The sequence below is a fragment of the Tursiops truncatus genome, chromosome 19 (assembly GCF_011762595.2).
Source record: "Tursiops truncatus isolate mTurTru1 chromosome 19, mTurTru1.mat.Y, whole genome shotgun sequence".
In the NCBI taxonomy this organism is placed as follows: Eukaryota; Metazoa; Chordata; class Mammalia; order Artiodactyla; family Delphinidae; genus Tursiops; species Tursiops truncatus.
In genome coordinates, this window is record NC_047052.1 from 1,328,002 (window position 1) to 1,353,886 (window position 25,885).

General features: G+C 59.1%; 1 protein-coding gene and 1 long non-coding RNA gene across 5 annotated transcripts in view; one reads left to right on the forward strand and one right to left on the reverse strand.

Moving 5' to 3' along the window:
- Positions 1-2,328, reverse strand: part of ZNF469 (zinc finger protein 469) — a 50,585-nt gene extending 48,257 nt beyond the window's left edge. For both annotated transcript variants that reach the window (XM_033844774.2, XM_033844772.2), the window contains exon 1: positions 2,215-2,328. The gene's annotated coding sequence lies outside the window, so the exon portion shown is untranslated. The remainder of the gene's footprint in view (positions 1-2,214) is intronic.
- LOC141277139 (uncharacterized) lies at positions 1-20,394 on the forward strand. Of its 3 annotated transcripts, XR_012327942.1 has the most exons (5): positions 1-101; positions 290-363; positions 13,070-13,746; positions 14,380-14,468; positions 15,048-20,394. It is a non-coding gene; the product is annotated as an uncharacterized lncRNA (long non-coding RNA). The 3 variants fall into 3 exon arrangements; XR_012327941.1 differs by lacking the exon at positions 13,070-13,746 and having other exon boundaries at positions 14,377-14,468; XR_012327943.1 differs by lacking the exon at positions 13,070-13,746.
- Positions 20,395-25,885: the final 5,491 nt, after the last annotated feature.

Genomic DNA, 25,885 nt, shown 5'->3' on the forward strand with positions numbered 1-25,885 from the left:
GAAGTCTCAGGGCTCTGGAGGAAGCAGAAGTGTGAGCCCATGTCCAGGAGCACATGTGTCTCTGGCACCATCAATGGTTGCAAGGTTCCAGAAGAAAGGAGGTGAGGGCAGGTCTCTGTTTCCCGGCCACCCTGGTGCTCACAAATGTGAAGCCAGGTGGAGACCCGCTGACCTTCTCCCAGGGAGGGAGGCGGGAAGGTGCCTGGCCTGGAAGTTAAGTTGGAAAAGGCGCAGGCCTTGAAAAGAGGCGGCTAAAAGGGGACGTAATCTCTCTATTAACATTCTGCAGAGGCAACCGTGTGTGAGAGTGAACCCAAGTGTGCTGCCCCCGGATGACAGGACTGGAGTTGACAGAAACCACAGGTAGGAGGCTTTCCGCTCTACTTGCAGCAGAGCTTTCTTGGAACCCTTCGGCGGATTTCGGGGGTGGGACCTGGCTGCTGTGACAGGAGTGAGTTCCCCGTCGCCGGGGGTATTCAAGCAGAGTCGGTAACCCAGAGGCAGGGTCTGGTGGAGACCGAAGCCCAGATGAGGGGGTTGAAGTTCATGACCTCTAAGTTCCCTCTGACCCTGAAATCCTGGGACTTGCTGCTTCCACACTGCCCGGGGTGGCAGCCAGACAGGGGTTCGGGTGCGGGGCCACACATCCTTCACCAGGCTGAGACGCTGTGCTTCCCAGGCTGAGACGCTGTAGGGGCCACGGTCCCCCTTGAGATGGCCTGGCCTTCCTATTTTCTTCAAACAGGATTCCCCCTCTTCCTCCTCACAGGGAGGCTCCTGGCAGGCTCTGCCCCGTGGTTCTGGACCTGCCAGGCTGGGCACAAGGTACACGAGGGCATGCCCTCCCAGGCCACTTTCTCAGAGGTGGCCCTGGCTGTCCTTCCTTAAACTGTAACTCCGCCCCACCCCCCCCCCCCCCCCCGCCCCCGCCCCAGCAGCTCCCTGTCTGATACTGTCCCCGGCATTTTGCCTGTTACCTTGCCTGTTATCAGGAAGGCAGTGGTCTTTGCTGGGTCAGGGGATGCCTGGGACATTGTGGGGCGCTGAGAGGGCTCAGTGCACATTTGCTCAACCAAGAGGCAGACGTGGAGTCTATCTGGTGGAATGGAGAGGGACTATCAGCCACTGCTGCTCACTAGCTGTGCTGCGCTGGCCCAGTTACCTAACCTCTCTGGCCCTCAGTTTCTTCATCTAGAATATGGGGCACCACCTAGCTCATGATATGAGGATCAACGCGGTAACACGTGGCACAGTCCCTACACAGCAAATAGTGTCTGCTCAAGCGCCAGTCCGGAAAGGGTTAAAGGCCTGAGCAGCTCCCACGGCGCAGGAGCCCCCCACCGCCACCGCTGCACCCAGAGGCCTGTCCCTCCGACCCCGCTGCCCTCACCCCCACCCCCCGGCGGACAGTGCAGGGGCAGGGTCTGGTGGCCCCGGGAAGTCCCCACGAGCCCGGCTGGCCTTCCCTTCCGGCCGCCGCCGTGCGGCGCCGCGTCCCCACGGGTCCCTCTGGCCCGGTTCCCTCGGCGCGCCAAGCCAGCCAGGGGCGCGGGCCGGGCTGGGGCGCCGCGTGGCCTCCCCCCGCAGGAGCACAGCGGCGCGGAGCCCCCCGGCCGGAAGACCCCACCCTGCTCCGCGCGCTGCCTCCGCCGCAGTGTCCGAGTGCCACGGGGCCAGCACGCCCAGGGGCGACCCAGAGGAGGCAGCGGCCCGGCTCGGGGACCAACTGCTGCGATCCGAAATGAATGGCCGGCCCACGGCCGCTCGCGCCCCCCGCCCGGCCCCCGCTCCCCGCAGTCCGGCCCGGCGGCTCCCAGCTCCCCGGAACCCACCGCTCGGCGGCCACTTGGGCTGCACTTTGCAAAGTGTCCCGCGGAGCTGGCCCAAGCTCTGTCAAGGGCGCCGGGCAGGGCTGAGGCCAGGCGGCACGGCCGCGGCCCCCGCCGAGCCCCCGGCGCGCCCTGGCGTCTGCGGCGCTGCACGTCCCGGGCGGGGAGCGAGGTCGGGGCAGCCGAGCCGAGGAGCAGCGAGGGCCGGGAGGGTCCGTCCGGCCCCGCCGGGGCGCGCCACCGAGGGTGCGGGGACGCGGCGGGGAGCGGGCAGCCAGGTGACCCCGGGGACCGAGCCCCGAGTCCCTCCACAGCCGCCCGAGCTAGTGCCGCTGCCCGGGAGCCGCGGGCGGCGCGGGGCGCGGCGCGGCGCGTCCACACTCACCTCCCGCTCCGAGGGCCCCGCGCCGCTCGCCGCGCTGGCGGATGCGAACGAGCTCCCAGAACGGCAGCGGCGGCTGCCGGCGCCCGGCCCGCGCGCAGCGCTCTGCGGCGCGGAGGCGCAGTCCTCATCCCTGACCGCAGGCCCGCCCGGGCCGCGCAGCGCTCTGCCCCTCCGGGGCGGGGTGGGGAAAGGAGGAAAGCAACCTCCACCCGCTTCCCAGGTCGGGCCGCGCGGGCCAAGTCCTCTCCAAACAAGCTCCCAGCAGCCGGCTGGGTGCTCCGGCGGGCCGCGGGGTCTGCCCCCAGGCACCGGCGGCGGCTTCAGTTACAAACTTTGCTTCCCCCCCGCCCCCCCCCCGCTATTTTTAAGCACCGCTCTTCCTAGGTGTTTGTTTCAGGGGGATCCACCCTAGTGATGGGGGTCCTGATGGGAAAGGTACGTAAGCCAGCAAACGCTGCCCAGGCCCGCTGCCAGCGCACCCCAAAACTGGCAGGGCCTGCTGTGCTCAGAGGCAAAGGCTGGGTGTAGCACGACTTCCCAAACTGGTGGCGTGAGCGCACCCATGTGCTTTCCCATCGCTCCCCTATCTCCATCCCCGCCCGGCCCTCTCTCCAGCCCTCACCTGGTACGGGCCGGGTAAACATTTCCCCCTGTGCCTCTGGCGGGGAGGATGAGCCGGGGGCGGGGGGGGGGGGGGGCGCACACACCACTGTCGCTTCGCACCTGCTTGGGGAACTTCAGCTGGAGGTCTCCCCATGCCTTGAAGGTGGGAGTTGATGGTCCCTAAAATCATAGTGCCTTTGCTCTGGGCCCCCCCAGTCCAGCCTCTGGCCTGTGCCAGGCTGGAACACAGATGGTGGGGAGCTGGAACCATGCAGGTCCCTAGAGCCGGAGGGACCCTAACAGGTCAGCCGCTCAGTGGTTCATCACAAACGAGGCCAGAGAAGGCAAGGGATCTGCCCAAAGCCACACAGCCCAGTGTGTGTGACACAGGCTATCCCGGGGCAAGCAGGAGCGAGAGGCCGGTCCCTGGTGTGGACATGTGGGTCCTTCAAGGTCGGGGGCAGCCCTCATGGGGGGCGTCCACCAACAGATGCTGCCCCTCCCCACTTCAGACAAACCAAGGCACGGGCTTAGGGCCCTTCTGAGAAGTGAAATTGAGGGGAACGCTTCACTTTGCAGAAAGGCATCCTTTCAGAACTAGTCGTTTGAACCACGTTCCCCCTGAGGGTGCTGCCAGCGCTCGGACTACAAAGTTCAAGTTTCACACCCTCTTAGGAACACCTTTATTATGTAAAGCAAGGTATAGGTAACACAGGGCCTCTGGCCCAGAATCCTGCACACGGGTGTGGAAACAGTGAATGGGCTGCCGGGTCCGCCTGCGGCCTATGGCTCTGCGTCAGGGGTCGAGCGCTGAGCTCCGCACGTACAATTCATAATCAGCTGAAACACACCGCGAATCAAAGCTGATTTTCCTACGGCTGCTCGTTTCAGCATCTGAGGAGGTTCCAGAAATTCCTGCCAGTTGTCCTGAAAGCTTGAATCGACAAGGGGCTGGGGGCTCAGCGGCCCCGCCTCCCGGCCCTGCCGGCGCTCAGGGGGGGCTCAGCGGCCCCGCCTCCTGGCCCCGCCGGCGCTCAGGGGCTCCGAGCCCCGGCTCACGTTTCCGAGGCATCACTCTGGGCCTCAGGGTCCTGGGATCGCCCTCTCCATGGAAGGCGGCACAGGAAGGGGCTAAGAAACCCCCTCTAGTTAATCGGTATTTCAATCAGTTGGTTTCCTAAAGTTTCTAATGCCGGGGGTCCCCTGGCTCAGACAAAGTTCCCAGAAGGTATTTCCTTCCGGATCCTTCCTAATGGGTCTATTCTTGTTTCTAAGAAAGGCCACAGTTTCAGAGCTCACCCGTGTGTGTGTGTGTGTGTGTGTGTGTGTGTGTGTGTGTGTCCAGCGTGGTACACCCGTGCACCCCTTGCGTGAGAAGCGCGCTCTCTCTCACGAGTGTGCAGAAGCGACAGAGGCCCTCACTCCGTGCTGCCGCTGTGACCACAGTCCTAAGAGCTGATGCACAGGTGCTGCACGAGTGAATGAATTTGACCACCCTAGGAGGCAGCCTACTACCCTCCCCATCTCACACGCCCAAGGCCACGCGGCGCGCCGCTCCTGCTCCAGGGCCGCCACCCCACACAGCCGGGAGCCCAGCCCTCCAGGCTGGCGACTCTGGGCAGCCCCCAAGCCCCTGCCCCAATCCTCCAAGCGCACCTGCTTGGGCGTGAAACCCAGCGCTTCTCAGTCGGGGGGCTGCTATGACATCCATCAGGCAGACACCAGAGATGTTACTGAACCTCCCGCGAAGCTCAGGTCGGCCCCCAAACGAAGGATTATTGGGCGGTACCGAGGGTGAAAACCCCGGGGCCAGCGGCCGCCAGCTGGTTGGTGACCTAGGCCTCTGGGTCCCAGAGCCTTCTCTCCCTCCTCACTGCCCCCTCAGCTGGATGTGGAGCTGCAGCCCCCTGGCCAGGAAGAGCTGCCCGACAGGACACCCCCGTGGGGCTCTGCAGAGGGGGCGTGGCCGGCAGGGTCTCCTCCGTGGGAGGCCCAGCTTCTGCCTCGAGAAGCAACAGAGCTGGAAGTTTCCCAAGAGGAGGCAACCTCGCAGGGGTGCTGACCCGATTTGCCCAAAGTCACAGACACGGAGCCCCGCTCTCCCACTGCCCGTCTGTCCCCTTGCTGCCTGCCACTGGCCACCCCCAAGGGGCAGAGGCTCCCTGGGCCCCACGCGTGTGCTGGGAGAGCCAGTCAGCTCCTGAGTCATCCCCTAACTTCTGCCCGATGACAAAATGAAACCGCGGCCCCAAAGCCAGAGCAGGGGCGGGAGGAGTGAAACCAGCAGATTCCAGGGGTTACAGTGTCATGTGGCCGTTCCAGCTTGGCACTGACAGCGCCTGGCATGGGGACACCCATCCGTCCAGGCAGCCTCCCACCTCGGAAGTGATGCCCACCCCTGCCCTGAGGGTGGGTCCTCTCCAGTGGGATCCCCAAGGACGAGACCCTCGTCCCTGGGAGATGAGACCTCAGACCCCGGACCAGGCCTGTGGCCGTGACGTGCCGGGTCGGGTGTTTCAACCCTCCTGGAGTTTTCCCGGCAAGCGTCACCTGCCATCTTGGGCTCCTTGGCCCCCTTTGCTGGATGGGGAGGCTGAGGCTGGAGGAAGCAGGGGGCCCACCTAAGGACGCAGGAGTTCATGGTAGAGACTGTCCCATCGCTGACTACCTCTGCCTGCCGCTGGCCTCCTGGCCGAGTCCAGGGTGAGGGCATGGTGGCAGGTGGCCGCCTGAGCCCTGGGAGCCCGCTGCCGGCCTCACAGAGATGCCTTCTGGGCGCCCCTCACTTCTTCAGGGGTCCTGCTGGTTAACGGGGGAGTGTGGATTCGGGGGCTCTGCGGCCCCATCCCACGAAGAGCCTCTTCGGCACGGACGCAGCAGACATCGACCTGCCGAGGAAGGTGTGCCCTGTGCACCGTCCCTGTGGGCTCCACGGAACCCACGTTAGGGACGTAATGTTGGCAGAATTTGCTAAATAGTCCGTGAACGCAGGGAGGCTGGCACAGGCAGGCCTGGCCTCTGTCCCCCGCTGCGCCCGGCCAGCTGTGTGTCCTTGCGCCAGTCAGCAACCTCTCTGAGTTTCTGCCTCCTGGTCTGGGAGGTGGCAACAGTGATGCCCTCCAGCCAGGGAGGATTTGAGAGGCTGGGAGGGCAAAGCAGGACCCGTGGGGTGGCGGGGCAGCCCCAGCTCCTCCAGACAGTGGCCGGGGGTCTCTGAGCTGTCGGACATAGTAGCGGTGTCCAGGAGAGGAGGACCAAGTGGTCCCAGGACACGAGGGACCTTGATGACCCCTCTGGCCCTTCAGGCACCCGGGGGGCAGGACCTACCTACAAGTCTCCTTCCTGACAGCAGGGAAAAAAAAAAAATCCAGGCCTTAGAGGACATTAGGGAAAGTACAAAATGCAAATGAATCAATCTTTATCTACAAAGCATGGCGCGAGCTTTTCTGCACGGGTGCAGCTCAGGTCCCCAACGGGCATGCGTAAAAGCTGCTTTGATGAGCTTCTGGGGCCTTTGCAGGGTCTGCTGCGATGGGGGTGGGTCCCCCAGCGAAGGTGGGGGGGAGGAGGGAGGGGGAGGGCGGGAGGCCTGAGCGGTGGCCGCGCGGGTGGGGCTGGAGCAGAGGCAGCCGCTTTCCAAGGAGACATTCCAGACTGACGGTGGCGTGACTCAGACACCCGCCTGGATCGCGATTGTTTCTGCCTGTCTTCCTGTCTTCCCAGTGGCCCTGCTTGTGAGCAAAAAGAGGGAGAGGAGAGGGTGCTCTTCCCGAGGAGGGTGTCACACACAGACACAGGCACACCCTCCCGCCATATGTCACGCACAGCCCCGCGCTCTCCCACGTGGGGGCTGCGCGCCCCTGGGCCCGGCGGGGGTCCAGCCCAGGCCGAGGGACCCAGGACTCGGCAGAGGGTTGGGCTGTGCAGGACTTCCTGAGGCAGACCCTCGCCGGGACTGACAGCTCTCCTAGCCCTCCCTCGCCTCCAGAAAGACCTCCGTGCCCTGCCCACTGGCTCAGGACTCCCGTCTTTCCCAGGCTCCTCCCAGCAGGGCAGCAGGCAGCTGGCGGCCCAGGTCCAAACCCCAACCCTGCCATCTGCCAGCCACGTGGCCCGAGCCTCAGTTTCCCCATCCGCCCCAGTAAGTCCGACTCATTCATGAAGGTGCTGGGCCCCGCGGGCGGCTCCCGACATTCTCAGCCTCTCGCAGGCCTTCAATATGGGAAACCTTCTAATGAAAAGAAAACAGAGGTGGCGGAGACCAGCCGGCCGGCCGAGGTAACCCAAGCCAGCGGCCTGGGGCATGAATGGGCCCTTTCATGGGGCGGCCACAGAACGAGGGCCTGGGGCGGAGATCACCGCGTTCGGCCCAAGGAATGGCAGTGCCCAGGGCAGGCCCGGGGCAGGGAGGAGACGGACAGTGGCCTGCAGCCCCGGCCTCGGGGCGTCCGGGCCCAACCTCCTCCCCTTCCCCGTCCTGGGCGCCCCCCTGACACCCAGCCCGGCTACAGGAGAGGAGCCGGCCGTCCCCTGTCCAAATGCCACTGTCGTTGGTTTTCTCCTATAATTATGTCTCCGAGGGCTAACTACAAATTTACATTTTGCTCAGGTCGGTCATTTATCTGGAGCCTGCGAGCAAGGCCCCAGCTGTAAAGGGCGCATTCATGTGTGTTTTTGTGTTGCTCGGGGTGACGGGCCACGGCGCGCGGACACAACTGCCCCTTTTAGCCGGGGCGGCTCTGGGAGCAGCGGCGCCCTCACCGCCTGGCCTGTGTACACGCCTCCGTGCCGCTGGCCATGAATGACTTCAGTGTACAGAGGTTTTCTTTTTCCATACCTGGCCACCAGAACGTCCAACATTCTTCTAGAAAAAATGTGGCAAGGTCCCTGGGATCGTTTTCTCTCCAAACGGCTGACCCATCCCAGTCTGGCCCTGACACAAGCCAGCTCTTCCACTTAATGACGTGAAAGAAAAATCGTGCTTCCGTTTTCGCCACCTGCTGTGATGGCCCCAACCATGGTTCCCTCTGACTTCCTGGGGGCGAAGGTCAGCGATGAGGCATTCCTCCTGGGTCTTTGAAGAGACACGGCGGGCTGGCGTGGGCCCGCCTGCAGGGGCAAGTTGCCGGGCTGGGCGCAGAGCCGGCCGGCCTGGGTCTGGGACCAGCCCAGGGAGAGGGTCCCTCTCTGGACGCCAGCGGATGTTCAGGCGGCCCTGGGCCTGGGCACAGGCCGCCCCTGATGTCCCCGCTTGCCCCTGCCGGGCACTGCCAGGAGGCTGCCTCTCCTCCCCGGGGGCCATGCCTGTCACGGACGCCTCCTCAGGGGTGGACACTGAGGCCAGGATAGGAGGGAGCACGCTGGGTAGGTGGGTGGGTGACCTGACCTCAGCTTGGTGTGCGTGTGTGACCGTGTGTCCGAGTGTGCGTGTACACATGCACATGCGATTGTGTGTACGTGTGTATAGGCATGTGTTAGGGGAGGTGTGTGTGTTCCTGAGTGTGGGTAGGTGTGTGTTTACACGCATGTGAGGAGCATGTGTATGTGCATATGTGAATGTGTGTATATATCCACGAATACGCACGAATACGTGTGTCAGTGTGTGTACGTGCGTGTGCATGCTTGAGTGTGTGTGCGAGTGTGTACACGTTTATGTGAGAGTGTATGTATATTCAAGAGAGTATGTGTACACGTGAGTGTGCCTGTGTATGTGTGCACGTGTGTGCACGTCCACGTGTGTGAGTGTGTGTGCGCTCACACCTATTCTTCTGGGACTCAGGATCCCTGAACCAGGGGCCGGGCCTGCTCCCCTGCTTCCCATCCCCCACCCCCCGTGCCTGCAGCGGGGCCGATGCCCAGGAACACTCGTCTCTGCGGAGAAGCGAACCAGCAAAGTGCGTACAGCCGCGCAGCAGCCTGTGAATGTGTCCCCGACGGCTCCTCTCGCGGCTGAGCCCGCGAGGATTTCCTCCGATCACCCATCTCTCTGGGACTGCGCCCACGCCAGTGAGGGTCCAGCCACGTGGCCCGAGCCTCAGTTTCCCCACCCGCCCCAGTAAGTCCGACTCACTCATGAAGGTGCTGGGCGGCAGCGCTGCGGGGTCCGGGTCACACCGCAGGCCCGCCCCTTCCTTCCGCCCTGTCCTTGGTTTCCCTGCCCCGTCCCCATGGCTGCGTGAGAGCACTAGTGGACAGTGCCTCGCATGGTCACCATCAGTGACTCTCCTGCTGACTTACTTCCCCATCACACTCCCCCAGTTCCCACAGTGGTCGTGACTAACAGCTCGTGGCCAGGACAGCCCGACAGCGACCCCCCACCCCCTTCTTCCCGGGACCTGCCCCGAGTCTCCCAGCCGGAGCCCCACCTCCCGCCCCTCCGTCGGCAGCGGGCGCCCAGCACGTGAGTGTGGGGACGTGCGGAGCCCAGGGCCCCGGCCCTGCAGACATTTTTCACAATGGCCGGGGAAGGTCAGTTCAGAGCCCGCGTCGCCCGGCCCTCTCTGCTTGTCCAGGCCTCGGTCACCAGGGTCCGCCTGGGACACACTTCCATGAAGGGCTGGACCCTCCCTGGCTGCCTGTCGAGCAGAGTGGCTTGAGCAGTGGGCTTTGTGGGCAACACGTGGGCCCGAGCACAGGGCGGGCGGTGGAGGGGCCTTCTCCAGTGGACCCTTGGCACCACGGCCCCACCCTGACGCCCAGGCTGCACACGGGGTGGCAGGAAGCACGGTCCTGCGGCTGCGGCCTGACTCCAAAGAGGCCTCGTGTCCACAGGATCCGCACACCCCCAGGTGCCCCCCGGTTCCGAGCCTCGGACCCCAGCATGACCACTAGTCCTTGCCCACAGCTCTCTGCCACGTCCTGCCCGCTGGCCTCCAGCTGGTCCTGCTTCCCGCCCCTGCCCCCGAGGTGCCAGCCTGCGCAGAGAGCAGAGGCTTATCTGGGGCTCCATCCCCAGGGCACCCCCTTCCTCAGGAGGGCCTGAGGGGCTACGGAGCCTCCCAGAGAAAAGCAAACCGTGGCAGCGCAGCCTCGCTCTGGCCTCTGTCATCGCGGGGAGAACCTGGCCCCCCCGCCCCCGAGCTGTGCTGTCTGCATCGGGGCCACAGGCGGTGGTCTGTGCTCAAATGAAGTAAACGTACGAATTCACTTTCCCGCTGTGCTCGCCCCACTCCCAGTGCTCGGCGGCCACGTGCGGCCGAGGAGCTGGGCCGGACGGCGGGACAGCGCGTCCGCCATCGCAGGAAGAACCATGGGACCTGCTGGCCAGAGGTGTGCACGTGGCCGGCCCGACAGGCGTTAGGAAGATCCGAGCAGCGCATCCTAGTCAGCGGCCCGGGTTCCTCTTCCCACTGTATCTTGTAGAATCAGCAAAAAACCAGTCACGCACCTACCAAACCCTTGTCCTTCACCAGATGAAGCCACTGCCTCCCCTTTGGGCCCCATCCCTTCCGACTGCATCGGATGGAAGGGGCGGGAGCAGAGCCAGCCCGGCGCCCAGGGTGATGTCACCAATCAGCCCCTCCCCCTAGTCCTTCTCAGCCCCTCCCCCAAGTCCTTCTCAGCCTCCCAGGCAGCCTTTCCACGGAGGGGCGTGGGTATTGGACACCTGCTCACACCTGGGCCGAGGCTGTCACCTGGCCAAGGCCCTCGAAGACCTGACTTGGGCGAGCAGATCACCTGACCGCTGCCTGCGTGGTCCTGGTGCCCTGCGCACGCGAGGTTGGTGGGAATGCAGTGATTCCGGCCCGCCGGGGCGGCCACTGCCAGGCGCTGACTCGGATAAACAGGACGTTCACGTGTCGTGCGGGCCCTGGAACACACGGGGCACCGTGCCCGCTCACCCTGCACATGGTGAGCCCGCACAGCTCCCAGGGCTCGAGCGCAGCCGCTCCAACTCGGCGGCACCCCAGGCCCGGCACAACCCCGCATGGTGTTTGCTACCGAGAGCCGAGCTGCTCAGGGCTGCAAGGGTGGGTTAGTGTCAGTCACGGAACAACTCATTGCAAAAACATCCAGGACATCGTTGGGGGGGCTGTCTTTCTAAAACATGGACCCTGTCGTGTCACGCCCCTGCTCAGAGGCCGCTCATGGCTCCCTAGGACGACACGTACTGTCAGCTGTAGACTCAGGGCCTTTGGCCGCCAGGGCCAAGTGCCTCCCGGTCTCAGTGCCTTCCCTCCTCTCTGCCTCTCCCACCCCAACTCAGGCCACACTGAGCTGCCACACGTCACCCTAAATACCCCTCCGCCTCCCCCACCTCACTCTGCATTTCCTCACCTCCTGCCAACTTTGCCAGCCCAGCGAACTCTCATTGATCCTTCGAGACGCACACAAGAAGTCCCCTCCTCTATGAAGCCTGCTTGTAGACCCTTAAATTGTGGCACGCGCGCACCACGCTGTGCACCAGTCCCGCCTCGGGGCCTTACTCATGTTCGTACACCTCACTCCTCAGCTCCATACGTCCACAATGCTCTGATTCTGTCCTTTCGTTCTTTGGCACACGGTCGCCCCTCAGCCTGGGATGCTCTCTTCTCTGTCACTTGAAGCCCCTTCCCTCTTTTAAACCCGTTCAGGATGCACCCCACCCTCTCCAGGGAGCCATCTGTGCTTAACACAGTGTGGCCACGCGACATGGGCAATTGCACAGAGCATCCGATGATGGCAGTGCCAGAAAGACACTGGGGGATGGTCTGGTCCAGCCTCTTCATTTTACAGGTGAAGAAACAGAGGCCCAGAGAGGGAGAGACAGCTGGGGCCCGGTCAGAGACGGAACAGCTCTCCCGGGGCTTCATGCTCTGCACTGAGCCCAGAGGAGCCCCCTGCACGGCCTCTCCAACCCCCAGGCGGGGCTGCAAGGCTGGCAGGCCCTGTCCTGCTCTGCTCACCCTCCAGGCGTCTGTGCTTCATTTTACTGCCCCCAAACCTCCTTACACATGCCCAGCGCCACCGTGAGGCACCTCCACGACCTGTGCACCAGGCAAACTGTGACCATGGGCAGCCCTGCCGCTCACCAGCCGTGGGATTTCAGACACTTGCTATTTTCTGAGCCCCAGGTTTCTCCTTCGAAAATGGGGATAACACACACTGGTTGTCAGGATGATTCAAGGAAATGATGTTGTAAAGCGCTTAAGAGAGAGCCTGACACAGAGCCAGTGGACTGCTACCATCGTTGTGATGTGATGGTGATGCTGGTGGTGGTGGGGATACTGGTAATGATCATGGTGGTGATGGTGGTGATGCTGGTGGTGGTGGGGATACTGGTAATGATGATGGTGGTGACGTTGGTGATGCTGGTGGTGGTGGGGACACTGGTAATGATGATGGCGGTGACGGTGGTGATGCTGGTGGTGGTGGGGATACTGGTAATGATGATGGTGGTGACGTTGGTGATGCTGGTGGTGGTGGGGATACTGGTAATGATGGCGGTGACGGTGGTGATGCTGGTGGTGGTGGGGATACTGGTAATGATGGTGGTGACGGTGGTGATGCTGGTGGTGGTGGGATGATGGTGACGGTGGTGATGCTGGTGGTGGTGGGGATACTGGTAATGATGATGGTGGTGATGCTGGTGGTGGTGGGGATACTGGTAATGATGATGGTGGTGACGTTGGTGATGCTGGTGGTGGTGGGATGATGGTGGTGACGGTGGTGATGCTGGTGGCGGTGGGGATACTGGTAATGATGATGGTGGTGATGCTGGTGGTGGTGGGGATACTGGTAATGATGATGGTGGTGACGGTGGTGATGCTGGTGGTGGTGGGATACTGGTATTGATGATGGTGGTGATGGTGGTGATGCTGGTGGTGGTGGGGATACTGGTAATGATGATGGTGGTGACGGTGGTGATGCTGCTGGTGGTGGGGATACTGGTAATGATGATGGTGGTGATGGTGGTGATGCTGGTGGTGGTAGGATGATGGTGATGATGATAAAGATAACGGTGGTGGCGGGATGATGTTTTCACGACCTCCAAATTCTCTCCCTCAAGGAATGCTCCTGTTTCCTGCCTCTCCTGCTGTGACACAGAACTTCACAGATGTGATGATCTCTGGGTGGGTGGCGGGTACGGGACTGTGGGCGAGAGGAGAGCTCTCAAAGGCAGGAACAGACCCGTGTCCTGAATGATGTCAGCTACATCACCTCGCCTCCTGGCCTCTGGTTTCTCCATCTGTGAAACAGTGAGGTTGAACGGGCTGATTCCTAAAGGGTCCTTCTGGGTTTAAGGTTTTCTGATGTGGTTTCTGTTTTACAGCAAGTGGTTTTGCAAGGATCCCTCTTCCTCCTTCAGATATTGATCTTTTCTGCCATCGTTTCAACAAAGCCTGTCTCGGTGGTGCCTTTACCTGGACATCCAGCAACAAGCTGGCATTTAACATGCAGAGATACATACACACAGGGTTACTTCTGTGAGAGAGAGAGCGTGTGTGTGTGTGTGTGTGTGTGTGTGTGTGCGCACGCACACCCAGCAGACCCCCGACATCCCAGCATGCAGACACCAGTGCCTCCAAGACCCACAAATCCAGCACAGCTGAGGCACTGACTTCACCGAGAAGTCAAGCCCCAGCGTGGCTCCTGGGCGGCTGGCTCGGTTCATCCGTAGTTACGCACCCCGGGGAGGGCGGGGACAGGAGCACCGCCCCCCCAAGGCCACGCCCACTCCAGTGCACCTGTGAATGCCAGTCGCTGGAGAGACGTGACTTTCCAGCATAGACCTAGGGGACTGGACCGGGGCGCTGCTTCCAGGAAGCGTGGCTGGAGACCTTGAGCGAGGCAGCTCTCCGCTTGGAGCTCAGGTCCCCTCCTGCTCCCTGCGGGGATGGTCGGTCCTGCCCGGCCTCTCGAGATGATCGTGAGGACTGAACTGCTGGACATGCACCAGACCCTCCGTGCACTGTCGGGTCCCGTGTGAGCACGGGGCGGATCTCCCAGGTGTGTGGCTGCACGCATTTCAGGATAAGTGAGCACCTGCGACCCCAGACCTCCTCCCAGGGCTGTGCCAGGGATGCAGGATGTCATGATGCTCAGTGCCCAGCTCACAGCAAGAGCTTCGAAAACGAATCTCCTTCTCCCCCTTCCACTCCCTCTTCCTCTCCCCCTCCCTCTTCATTATAATCATTATTATTAATTGTTGTTGTACACAAAGCGAAGACATGCTTTAGTTAGAAAACACGGAAAGGGACGAGTGATGTCATCAAATGGACACCACCAGCCCTTAGCTCGCTCCAGAGCAGATGCTTCTAAAACAGCCTACAGGTGGGGGGGGGGGGTCTGAGGCCCCCGCCGGCACTGTCCTTGCTGTACTGGAGCTGAGGGGCTACGGCTGCCGTGTGGCTGTCCCCTAGGGAAGCCTGTCTCGTCCCCATCCTGTCTTCCTGTGGCCAGGGCCTCCTGTGAGCTGCCTGCTGAAGGGGTAGGTGGGCAGGGGCTGAGCAGAGGGTCCGGGGCCCGAGAACATGCAGAGTGTCCCTCTGTCCCAGGGCAGCCCGGGGCAGGACACAGGGGACATTATGCTGGGCTGGCTCCGCCCCGGGCAATGGTTTTGTTTTGTTTTGTTTTAAGCAGGAGACTAAGTGTTTGAACATATGCAGACACGCGTGGTGGAGGGGCCGCAGGACCTGGGAGCTGGAAGCCGGGGGCACCGGGATGAGCAGGTGAGCACTCAGCATCTTGCTGGGCTGAACTGTGCCCTGGCGGCCGCGGAGATGGGCCTCAGGGCTGTCTGAGTGTCTGAGGACTGGCTCACAGAGCGGATGTGGGTTGAAGGTTGTGGGGTTTGGAGGGACATGATGGGAAGGGCCTTTGCTGCAGCTGCTCCAGTCCTGGCTCTGAGGCATCTTAGCTGTGCCCCCCACGAGCCACCCTGTCTCCAGGGACAAAGGAGTGAGCGGTACAGGAGGGCTTCAGGCGGTGGTGACAGTGTGCTGTACAGCTGACCATCTAGCTTAGGTGGCCTGGGGCACGTTCTGAACCCCCTGGACCTAGTTCCCTCCTCGGGGTGACCATCCCCATCTCTGGAGGAGGGCTGGACACACGGGTTACAGCAGGGGAGGGCTGGGCTCTGCACACACGTGGGGACACCCGCCCTCTGCCCGGGACACAGCCCAGGAGACAGATGTCATCCCTGGAGGGGGTGGAGACCCGGGAGGGGTGGGTCCCGAGGTGCTCAGCCTGCGGTCACCTGAGAGCTGGGGTCTCAGGTCCCCTCTCTGAATCCTTCTCGAACCCGACAGAGCCCCGCTCGGAGCAGCTCATAAGAGATCTCTGCAGGGAGACGTCTCTTTCATTCACCAAGAGAAAAGCAAAGTGCAGCGGAGTGAGCTATGTCCCCCTAAAAGATATGCTCAAGTTCTCACTGCCATTGCCTGTGAGTGGGCCTTATTTGGGAACAGGGTCTTTGCAGATGTCATCAACTTAAGATGAGATCATGCTGGACTAGGGTGGTGATTCCAATAGCTGGGGTCTTTATGAAAAGAGGGGGATTTGGACAGACTCAGGAAAAAGGGCCATGTGATCATGGAGCCCCCTGGAGCTGGAGGAGGCAGGAGGGACCCCCCAGAGCCTCTGGAGTGAGCACGGCCGCACGACACCTGGATCTGGGGTATCTGGCCCCAGAACTGTGAGAGGATACATGTCTGTTGCTTTAACCCACCCGGTCTGTGGTGATTTCTTATGGCCGCCCTGGAAAACGCAGGTACCACCCGGGGAACCAAGAAACACGCGGTGACACAAACAGGCGGCTTGAGGAAGAAATACCACGGCCGATGCACAGGACACGCTGCTTCTGTGAAGCGTGGACACGTCAGCAATGTGACACTGTGCTGTTTTTCTTCAGCAAATTGTCAAAGATTTAAAACACATAGACTCTGCGAGTCTGGCCAGGGCACGCGACAAGGATAGCTCGCAGGGCTGCTTCCCAGAGCCTTCCTGCCTTTCGTGAGTTCATCCTGGAAGCCGTCAGACCAGGTGAGGTGTGTCCTCCCCCCACCTCGTGATGTCTAAGGTGGACGTGATCTACATAAAAGCCGCGAGAGAGCCTGACACCAGAAAGCACTGGAATCCCGCGTCCGCCGCCCAGGAAACTGTTCCTTCTGTGTCAGCGTGAAACGCCGCTTACAAGAGACATCGGTGCTAATTTTATGAAAAAGCAACGAGACCTGTGTGCTCGGGGCACGGGAGCCTGCTGAGTCAGCAGCGGGCATTCCCTGGGCTGCAGAGTCAAGCGGAATTTTGAAATTTCCCTGTTTGGGTTTTGCTGTAGTTTCCAAACTTTGTGTAAAAAACAGGTATTATTTTTGAAACAGGAAAACAATGCAATTAAAAGCAGTGGTCTTGGCCCAAGAGCTCAAAGCCACCGCCTGCTGGCCTGCTGGGGCTCAAGTTGGTGGCGGGGGCGGGGGTGTCCCCGGGGCGGGACCGGACGGAGCAGACAGCTGTGGTTTCTGAGGCCGCGGCGGAGGCAGCTTGTTGTGACTGTTCTGAAGTCCCTGAGGCTCGGGTCGATGGTCCAGCGGTGGCTTCCGTGACTGCACAGCCCTCACCCCCCCCCAGCCCTGTGACAGCCTGCTTTGTCATCTGAGCGACGGGGTGGTGGGACAGTGTCACCCCATGGAACTGTCACGAGAATGCCCATGTGCTCTGGGAGCGCTATGTGAACTGAGCACCCCGCCGCCAGATGAGGGGCTGGGCCCAGAGAGGCCAAGTGATTCACCCCAGGTCACACAGCAATGGGCTGTGGGCCAACAGTAAACCCTACTTTGTCCGACCTCAATTCCCACGTTCTTTCCACATGGAGAAGGGGGAGAGGAGGCCTCACGGGTCCAGGTGTGGATGGGCGGCCCCCTGGACCTGCTGCACCGACCCCAGGCTGATTTGGAGCGCCTACAAGGATCAGCTCGGCCCTGCCTACAGGCCGACGGCGTGGAGGGGCCCAGGGAAGAAGCAAGCAGGCCTGATCCCAAGGGCTGGATCTGCACGTCATTTGCACGCCAGACTGGACGTGGTCCCCCGACGGTGGGTGCAGGGCATGGCCTGGGAGGTGGGCTCCTGTGTGAAACGGCCAGGGAGGGACCCGTGAGGTCAGCCGACGTGCGGCCAGAGCCTGTGTGGGGCTCAGTGTCACCGGCTCCGTGTTGGCTCCTGGACACTTGTTACCAGCCTGGGGTCAGCCGGACGGGGTCCTCCTGGAGGAAGTGGCACTGAGGCCAGGGGGGCGGGGTGACTTGTCTGAGGGTGCCCAGCAGAAGCGGCCCCTGCTCCAGGACAGACCACCTCCAGGGAGGGCTTATTCCCCGGTGGGGGAGGGGGAGTCCCTGGCCAGAGAGCTCCCTGAGGCTGGGCCACTCCCCACTCCCCTCAGAGGAGGAGAACGATGGGGCCAGGCCCTCAGGTTCAACGAGGAGCACAGCCACCACAGAGGCCACGCTCCCCGGGCCACACGCTCCCTGGGCTGCTCCCAGCCAACGACCGAGCTCCACCCCGGGAGAAGCAGGGCCTGCCGGCATCACAAAGCCTTCAAAGGCGAGGGCAGAGCCCTCAGGCCTCTGAGACCCGGCAGGGGACTCCGCTCTGTCTGCTGCTGGAGCGGGGCTGCGTCCATCCCCGGGGGAGCCCTCCACAGACTCGCAGGCACGCAGGGTCCTCGTCTCCACCGTCCTCCCCTCTCCTCGGTCTGTCAAGGCCGTCGCGGGCTCCGGAGCCCGACCCAGAGGCCCGGCCATCTGTCCGAAGGCCCAGGCCCTCGACGCCAAACCCCCTTCCTGGCGCAGAGGCGGGGTGCGCGCGCAGGCCTGCCTGTGTTGGACACAAGCGCTGGATTGTTCTCTCTGCCCTGTCGGCTATTCTGCGGAGGCCAGTCCTAAGATAATATCACGCTTCCTCTCTCGTCACTTGGACGGAGGACGCGCATCCGGGACCAGCTGGGTGGCGTGCTTTCCCGTGCGGCACCGGGGGCTTCCGCGCCGCCGCCCAGGGGCTCTGTGCCGGCCGCGTCCCCCGAGTCCCCAGCGTGGGAGCTGCTCTGACGGGGGCACTGCTTCTGTTTTTTCCATCTCTCGGAAGGTTGGTCTCTTCACCGGAGTGCTCAGCATTCCAGACGGGGCCCTGGACCCCAGGGGCCGGAGCCAGTGACCGGCTGGTGACGGAAGGCAGGTCTGGCTCGAGAAGGCGCCCCTGGGGGATGGTGGTGCCTGGCCGTGCTAGGCAGTCGGCACACACTCGGGGGGACGCCGGCACAGGGAGCCCTCGCACGGGCAGCCTCCGCTCTGCGGCCACGGTGGCTTTGCTTTGCCCTCTAAGTGCGTGCTTCAGCTTATCACAGCGCCTGGGACGTGTGCTTCCCTCTGAGAGCCTCAGGGCCTCCCTGGGTTCCTTGCCGTGGCAAGTGTTCCGGTGCCCTAAGCGCGAGGGAAGAGGGCGGAGGCCGCTCCTCGTGGGCCTCCTGGGGGAGGGTGAAGCCCAGGCTTCCGCGCCACTCAGACTGCTTTCAAATCCCAGCCCGTCACTAGTTCCGGCACCTTGGGCTCCAGCTCTCCTGGTGAAGCAGTTTCAAAGGCAGGACCCGGGAGGGAGACCCAGCCGTTTGCTCCCGTTGCTAGAAGCACTGTGACGGGGCAGCTGCACCTGCAGGAGGAGGGGGGCTTAGTGCCCAGAGCAGCGCTGCCCACGAGGTGTCCCGGGGGACAGGGACTCCTGGTTAGCCGCCAGAAAGCAGCATTAGCACCTCCTCGGATGCAGTTAGCGGTTGTGTTCCTGGAAAAGGCGGCGCCTTGAGATCGTGCATGTCGTGGCGGAAGGAGAACAGGAGTCAGACGAGGAGGCGCCGCAGGACGCTCCAAAGGCAGGGGTCCTACGACACTTCCTCGCGCGGGCTGGCCGGTGCGGGGCTGAACGTGGGAGAGCCCGGCCCCAGGGCCAGCAGTGCCCTCCGGGCCTTGGCAACCACGGTGCTCCGGCGGGATGGTTCCACTGGCTCTGAGAACCCCTGGCTTCGGCTTCCCGCGCAGGCCCCCCAAACCCCGCCAGGCCCTGGCCGACGCCCGGAGACCCCCGTTACAATGTTCCTTTAGCTGGTGCTCCAGTGGGAAACAAGCAGCCTCGTAGTTGGGACTGTGGTTGTGCCGCTGGGGACCACGGAGACCTCGGCAAGGGTGACTGGAGAAGGCGCCCACCCTCTGCCCCATTGGCCACCCCTGGGACACAGAAGTCCGCTTTGTGAAACTCCCAAACCAAACGTGGACACGTGAGGGCCAGTTTAGGTGGGCTGAGGTCGCAGGTAAGACACATTTTCATTCCGAAAGAATGACAGCAGCTCCCGCAGTTTGGGGGACCCGCAAGGACCTCCATTCCTCCCCCCGTCCCCCACAAACCTCCCTCGAGAGTTGAACACTGTCATGGGGTGTCGGCCGCTCGGTGTGTCCTTCTGAATTGTCACAGCCCCTCTGAGGTCTACGAGCCCCAGGCAGAGACGGTCCCGTGTGGTCTGCAGGGGCCCAAGCAAAGGAGAGTTTGCTTTGACTCTGAGCACAAAACCCCAGTGATGGTTCCTATTTGAGTGCAAAAAGGCCAGGCAAGCCTGGGACAACTTCAGCAACAAAATTAATAATGACAGTCACGGAGTAATAACCAGGAATTACAGTAAGAATGACAGTAATAACCAATAGAATAAAACAATATCTGTGAGTCCATAATGGTTCAGAGCATTGCTTCAGTCCCTGCGTGCGGGAGGGCAGACCTCGCCCAGCACAGCCCGGGTAGTCGGTGCAGGGGACTGTTCATGCCTCAAACGTGGCAGGACGAGCCGCCACGACAAGGACCATCGACGGATGCTAAAATCAGCACGCCAGAGCTCCACGGGAAAGAGGATGTTGACATAGTCACATAAGACGCTCCGTAATTACAAGGAGAAAAGGAGTAGCTTACAGCGCAGCCACGCGGCACCACTTAACCAACTGATGGACGTTACCACGGCCGGGAGTGGGACCCAGAGGCACAGGTGACCCCAGGCTCACGCGCCGAGCAGGACACGGCATCCCTTCTGCGGGATTCCCGCCAAAATACACAACCACTGTGTCATGGTGAAAAACGTCACACAAATGCAAACTGAGGTACGTTTTCAAAATAACTGGCCAGTACTCCCTTTCCAAAAGTGTCAAGGTCACGGGCGACTGAGGAACGATCCCGGATGGGAAGAGACTAAGGCGCCACGACCAACCGATGCCGTGTGGGACCCTGGCTGGACCCTCAACCAGAGGAAGGAGGTCACGGGTCAGCTGGTGAGGTTCCGCTGAGGCTGGAGGGGGATGGACTGCCGTGAATCCACATGAATTGTCCCGCTCTACGTCGCAAGGTACCAGGAGAGCCCGGCGGAGGTATCCGAACTCTGTGCTAGTTTTGCAATTAAAATGGTTTCAAAATAAATAAGTGAATGAGAAGGCCAGGGTCAAACACCTCATAGCCTCTGGCTGGACACTCCTAGGTCTTCCGGAGCATGGCTCTGGCTCCTGCGTGGACGCCTCACCGTCCCGGCCACAGCCTCTGAATGGACTCCAGGTGGCAACATCCGTCCTCAAGGCAGTGTAGACACGGGGGGACTAGGGCCAGGGGGTGGAGAGCTGACCTCCCCCATCCCCAGCCCTCTGTGATTCTCTTACTGGAGCAGCTCCGGTAAACTTGGAAATAGGATGAGTCCCTGCCCCAGCCCCCGCCCCTAGCCCTAACCCTCTTCCCCTGGGGCCCCTGGGGAAAGGCCCTGTGGAGAACGGAATAACGAATCCCAAAGACGTCCACGCGCTGACCCAGAGCCCGTGAATGTTACCCTGCGCGGCAGAGTCCCTGTGCAGGGGTGGACAAGTCAGCGACCCTGAGATGGGAGATGACCCTGGATTATGGGGGGCAAGCGTGCCCAGCGTCACCACGAGGGTCCAGGTAAGAGGGAGACAGGACGGTCTGAGTCCGTGAGAGGTCTGAAGACTCTACAGGGCTGGTTTGGAAGGTGGGGGAAGGGGCCACGAGCTAAGAAACGCAGGTTCTTCCAGAAGCTGGAAGAGGCAGGAGACAGACTCACTCCTGGAGCCTCGAGGGCGTGTCGTCCTGCCGACACCTTGATTTTAGCCCAGTGAGATTTCTGACCTCCAGAACAGTAAGGTAAGAAACGCGTGGGGCTTGAAGCCACTCATTTTGGGGTCACTTGTTGTGGCAGCCACAGGACACGCGTGCCCTGAGCGAGGCGGTACTGATGACAATGAATTAGGTCGTCTTGAGTGTAAACCACGTGCCCAGCTGTTGTGCTTTATACACGGTAGCACCTGAATCCCCACAAGAGTGCCCAGATGGTCGGAACTGTCCCCGCCCCAGAGATACGGCAGCCTGGGAGGAGCGACGTAAAGTCAGCGCCCATGGTGACCGGATGCAGGCAGAATGGGGGGAGACGGGATTAGGATCAGGAACCTGAATGCTCTCCTTCTGATGGCTTGTGAGATGGCATCCCCTCTGCTCTGATAAGTCAAAGGGGACCCTCGGTCCCCCTCACTTGCCCCCATCGCAGCTCCTGTTTGCCAAGGATGGTGGAGGACATTCATGACCGAGCTCAGCCCCCAGGCCAATCCAGTCCCAGGGAGTTGACTTCTCACGGCCAGGACCCTCTGGTGGCAAGTGACAGAAAACCTGGCCCACATGGACCAAAGCTAGGAAGGGAGTGTTTGGCTCATGTAACGGGAAAGACCAGTGGCAGCCCTGGCCCCCTGCTGGCTGCTTTCTCCCATGGGGCAGCCTCAAGCCGTCCTGGTCCAGCAGCAAATGGTCCCCCCTGACAGCCCAGAGTACATGGTCACAGCCTCCGGAGGGCCACAGTGGCCGGGGGACGGATGCCCTGATCCATGGAGCTGTGGATGGAGACAACACCGGCCCGAAGCCCAGCAGGTAGGGAGAGTGACATAAACCAGAGAAGGAGGGAGACAACGTTGAGGGTTAAAAACTCAGCAAATACGGCACCTCGGCCTAGCTTCCACTCTGCAGGTCAAAGAAGGGGAGTCTGGATCTGCCTGAGATTACGTGGCAAACACTCAGCAGGGCTGGGACTCTGCTCCAAGATTCCCAACAGTGCCATCTGAGTGTCTCCACATACAACTGGAAAATGAAATTTAGAACTCAATACCATCTGAAACATCACAAAACAGCAACCACCTAGGAATAAACTCATGAAAGATATGCCAAACCTTCGAGCAGAAAAACTGCATCACATCACTGAGGCAAGGTTATCTGAGAACCAAACAAATGCAGGGATACACCACATCCATGGACTGGGAGACTCAACGGTTTAAAGATGCCAGTTCATCCCAAACTGATCTATGGATTCAATGCAATTCCAATCAAAGTCCCACTAGCTTTTTTGGAGTCAACAGGCGAATCCTAAAATTTATGGGGAAACGTAAAGGAACAAATATAATGGAGTCTAGAGTTTCTAAAACATGTCACTCGCAGCCTCTGGGATACAATCCAAAAGAAACAAGAAAATGTGACTCTTTCTCAAGGCAACCAACAGAGGCCAACCCTGATGTGACCCAGATGTTAGACTCAGTAGACAAGGATTTTAAAGCATCTATTTCATTAGGCTCAAGGATGTAAAGGAGATTATGTTTGTAATAAGTGAAAAGACAGGAAACCTCAACAGAAACAATAGAAACTATAAAAAGGAAACAAACAGAAATTCTAGAACTAAAAAAATACAATGTGTGAAATCAAAAAAAGTCACTAGATGGGCTAGATGGCAGAATGCAGATGACAGGAAAAAAATCAGTGATCTCGAACACAGATGAATAGAAATTATTTAATTTGAAAGCAGAGAGATAAAGACTGACATTAAAATTCACGGAGACTCAAGAGACATACAGAACAATATCAAAAGGTCCACTGTACGTGTACTTGAAGTTGCAGAGGAGAGGAAGGTAAGAATGGGGCAAAAATATTATTTGGATAAACAACAGCTGAAAATTTCCCCAATTTGATGAAAGACATAGATTCACAGATTTAGGAAACTCATCGGATCCCAAGCAAGAGAAATACAATGAAAACTACACTTAGGTTTGTCACAAACGTCTGCAAACCAAGGATAAAAAGAGAATCTTGACAGTAACCGAAGATAAGTGGCACCAAAAAGCCAGGGGAATAATGACCCAAATTACCACTGAATCCTCACGAAAATCGACAGGAGCCAGAAGCCAGCAGAACATCTTAAGTTCTAAAGTTAAAATTAAAAACTGTCAAGCCAGACTTTTGTCTCCAGCAAAAATATCCTTCAAGAATGAAGGTGAAATGAAGATATTTTCGCTAGGAAGATTCGTCAGAAGCCATATCATGAGAAATACTAAGTTCTTAAGGCTGAAGGGAAATGATACCAGACAGAAGTTCGGATCTTCTGGAAGGAAAGAAGAGCCGCTGAAATGGTAAGCAGGTGGGTGAACTGTTGTGAGCAAGAGGCAGCAAAGCTCCTTCCGGATTCCTGCATCCTGTGCAGAAGCCAGAGGTCCTCAAGTGATCCTTAAGCTTACACAACTCCAAGGATCATCTTACCAGGATTTTTGTGAGAAACGGACAGGCTGATTCGAAAGTTGACATGAGAACGTAAAGGACCAAGAATAGCCAAAGCAACGTTGGAAAAATAAGAACGAAGTTGAAGAACTAATACTAGTTGAATTCAAGACTTACTCTAAAGCTACGGGAACTAGCCAGTAGGGTACTGACACAACAGTCAAGAAACAGATCAACAGAACAGAACCAACAGTTCAGAGACAGACCCACACTTAGTCATCTGATTTTCAACAAAGGTGCCAAGGCGATCCAAGGAGAGGCTTCTCAGCAAATGGTGCTGGCACAGCTGGGTGTCACACACCCAAATTCATTCAAGATGGACCACAGATCTGAGGGTAAAGATGAAAACTATAATGCTTTAAAATAAAATTGAGACGATACCTTCACAGCTTGGGGATTGGCAGAAGTTTCTCAGGACATAAAAACAGTACCATATACTAAAAATATTTATAAATTAGATTGCAACAAAATGAAAAACTAGTGCTCATCAAAAGCCATCATGAGAGTCTGCCTGCCGATGCAGGGGACACGGGTTCGTGCCCCGGTCCGGGAAGATCCCACGTGCCGCGGAGCGGCTGGGCCCGTGAGCCGTGGCCGCTGAGCCTGCGCGTCCGGAGCCTGTGCTCTGCAGTGGGAGAGTCCACAGCAGTGAGAGGCCCGCGTACCACAAAAAAAGAAAAAAAAAGCCATCATGCAGAAAATGAATAAGCAAGCCACAGACTGGGAGGAAACATATGCAAAGCATACACCTGACAAAGGATTAGCATCCAGCATATATAAAGAACCAGAACAAAAATTTTTTAAATGAGCAATTTGAACATTGAAACCTTCACAAAGGAAGATACACAAATAGTCAATAAGCGTATGAAAAGGTGTCAACATTATCCGCCGACAGGTAAATGCAAACTCACTCTGATTCACTTTCTGGATTTTTCCCATCACAGATCCGTTTTGCTTGTTCTAGCTCTTTTGTTTTTGAAACTCTAAAATTTTTTACTCAACAATGTACACTTATTGTCTCTTAACTTGATGTTCTAGCTCTTTATATAAACGGAATCATGTAGCGAGTTCTGCCTCTGGGGGTGCTGGTGGGGCCATGGGTTGCCTGGGAAGGGGCATGAGGGCATTTCTGGTTCAGTATGTTGACACATTCTGGCTTACGTTTGCTGGGACTCTTGAATGGCATCCTTAAGATCTGTGCATTTCACTACATGTAAATTTACCTGAACCATACACAAGCACTGACCCTTAGTTAATGATGTACGTGTTCCAGTATTTTTGGCAATGCGTACTAATGTCCGCAACTTATTTTGAAGTGCATCAAAAAATAAAAAGATGCATTGATGGGTCCACAGATGCACAGAGATACGCTAAAACAATTATATTCAGAGTTGACTGTAGGATCCGGGTGGTGGGTATGTGGGTGGTCACTGTAGCATTCTTTCAAGCTTCATGGTTGAACATTTTCATAATCAAATGTTGGAGAAAAACAAAGAAAATGCAAAACAGAGTTTGAGAATATATTTGCAGCACTTTTTTTCTGGAGCTGGTATCTAGGAAATATTTTAAAATACTTCTAAAATCAATAAGAAAAAGACAACAGCATCTTAGATAAGTGGGCAAAAATTTGGGCAGATACGTCATAAAAGAGGATATCTCAATGGACAACAAGTTTTGGAGAAGTTCTCAAGGTCCTTAGTCAACACTGAAATGAAACACAAGATGTTCCTTTGCACACACAAACCACAATGACTAAACTGGAAAGAAAAAAAAAAGCAAACAAGAAAACGAACCATAAGAACAGACCATACCCAGTGTTGGCTGGGAGACAGAGCCCCGGAATGCTCACGTGTGGCTGGCGGAGTGTAACTCGCTACCAACACTCTGAACATGTGTCTGGTGGCCGAGCATATGCCCGTTCAATGACCCAGCGGTTCTACTTCTGGGGACAGTCCCGACAGAAATGGGCGCACCCACGTGCACACAGGCCTATTCAAGAATGTTCACCACGGTGCAAGCTGTAATCGCCCTGTGCTGGAAACGACGCAAATCTCCACCAACAGCAGAATCGCTGCTAAAACGCGGTACCTTACCACAACGGAACGTGACACACCCCAACGTGTGGGTGAATCTCAGAGACACAACGCTGGCTAAAAAAAAAGGCCAGACACAGAAGAGTACGTTCTGCATGACGTCACGTACGTAAAAGCCACCATCGTGGGCCTGCCCTCTGGTGATGGAGGGCAGATGGTGGGTACTAGTGGGTGCCTTTGGGGTCCTGGCTGGGAAGGATTCTGGGCACTGGAATGTCTGGATCTCAGTGGCCGTTACATGGGTGGGTGGTTTCACTCTCTCTCTGTTCCAGTTGTGTAGCCTTCTGTATACAAGTGATCTTACAGTGCCCTGCAGGAAACACGCACCAGCCTACAGAGTGCTCACTTAGTGGGGTTTTGCTGGAGGCGGCCCCCCGGAGGCCAGGTGGGAA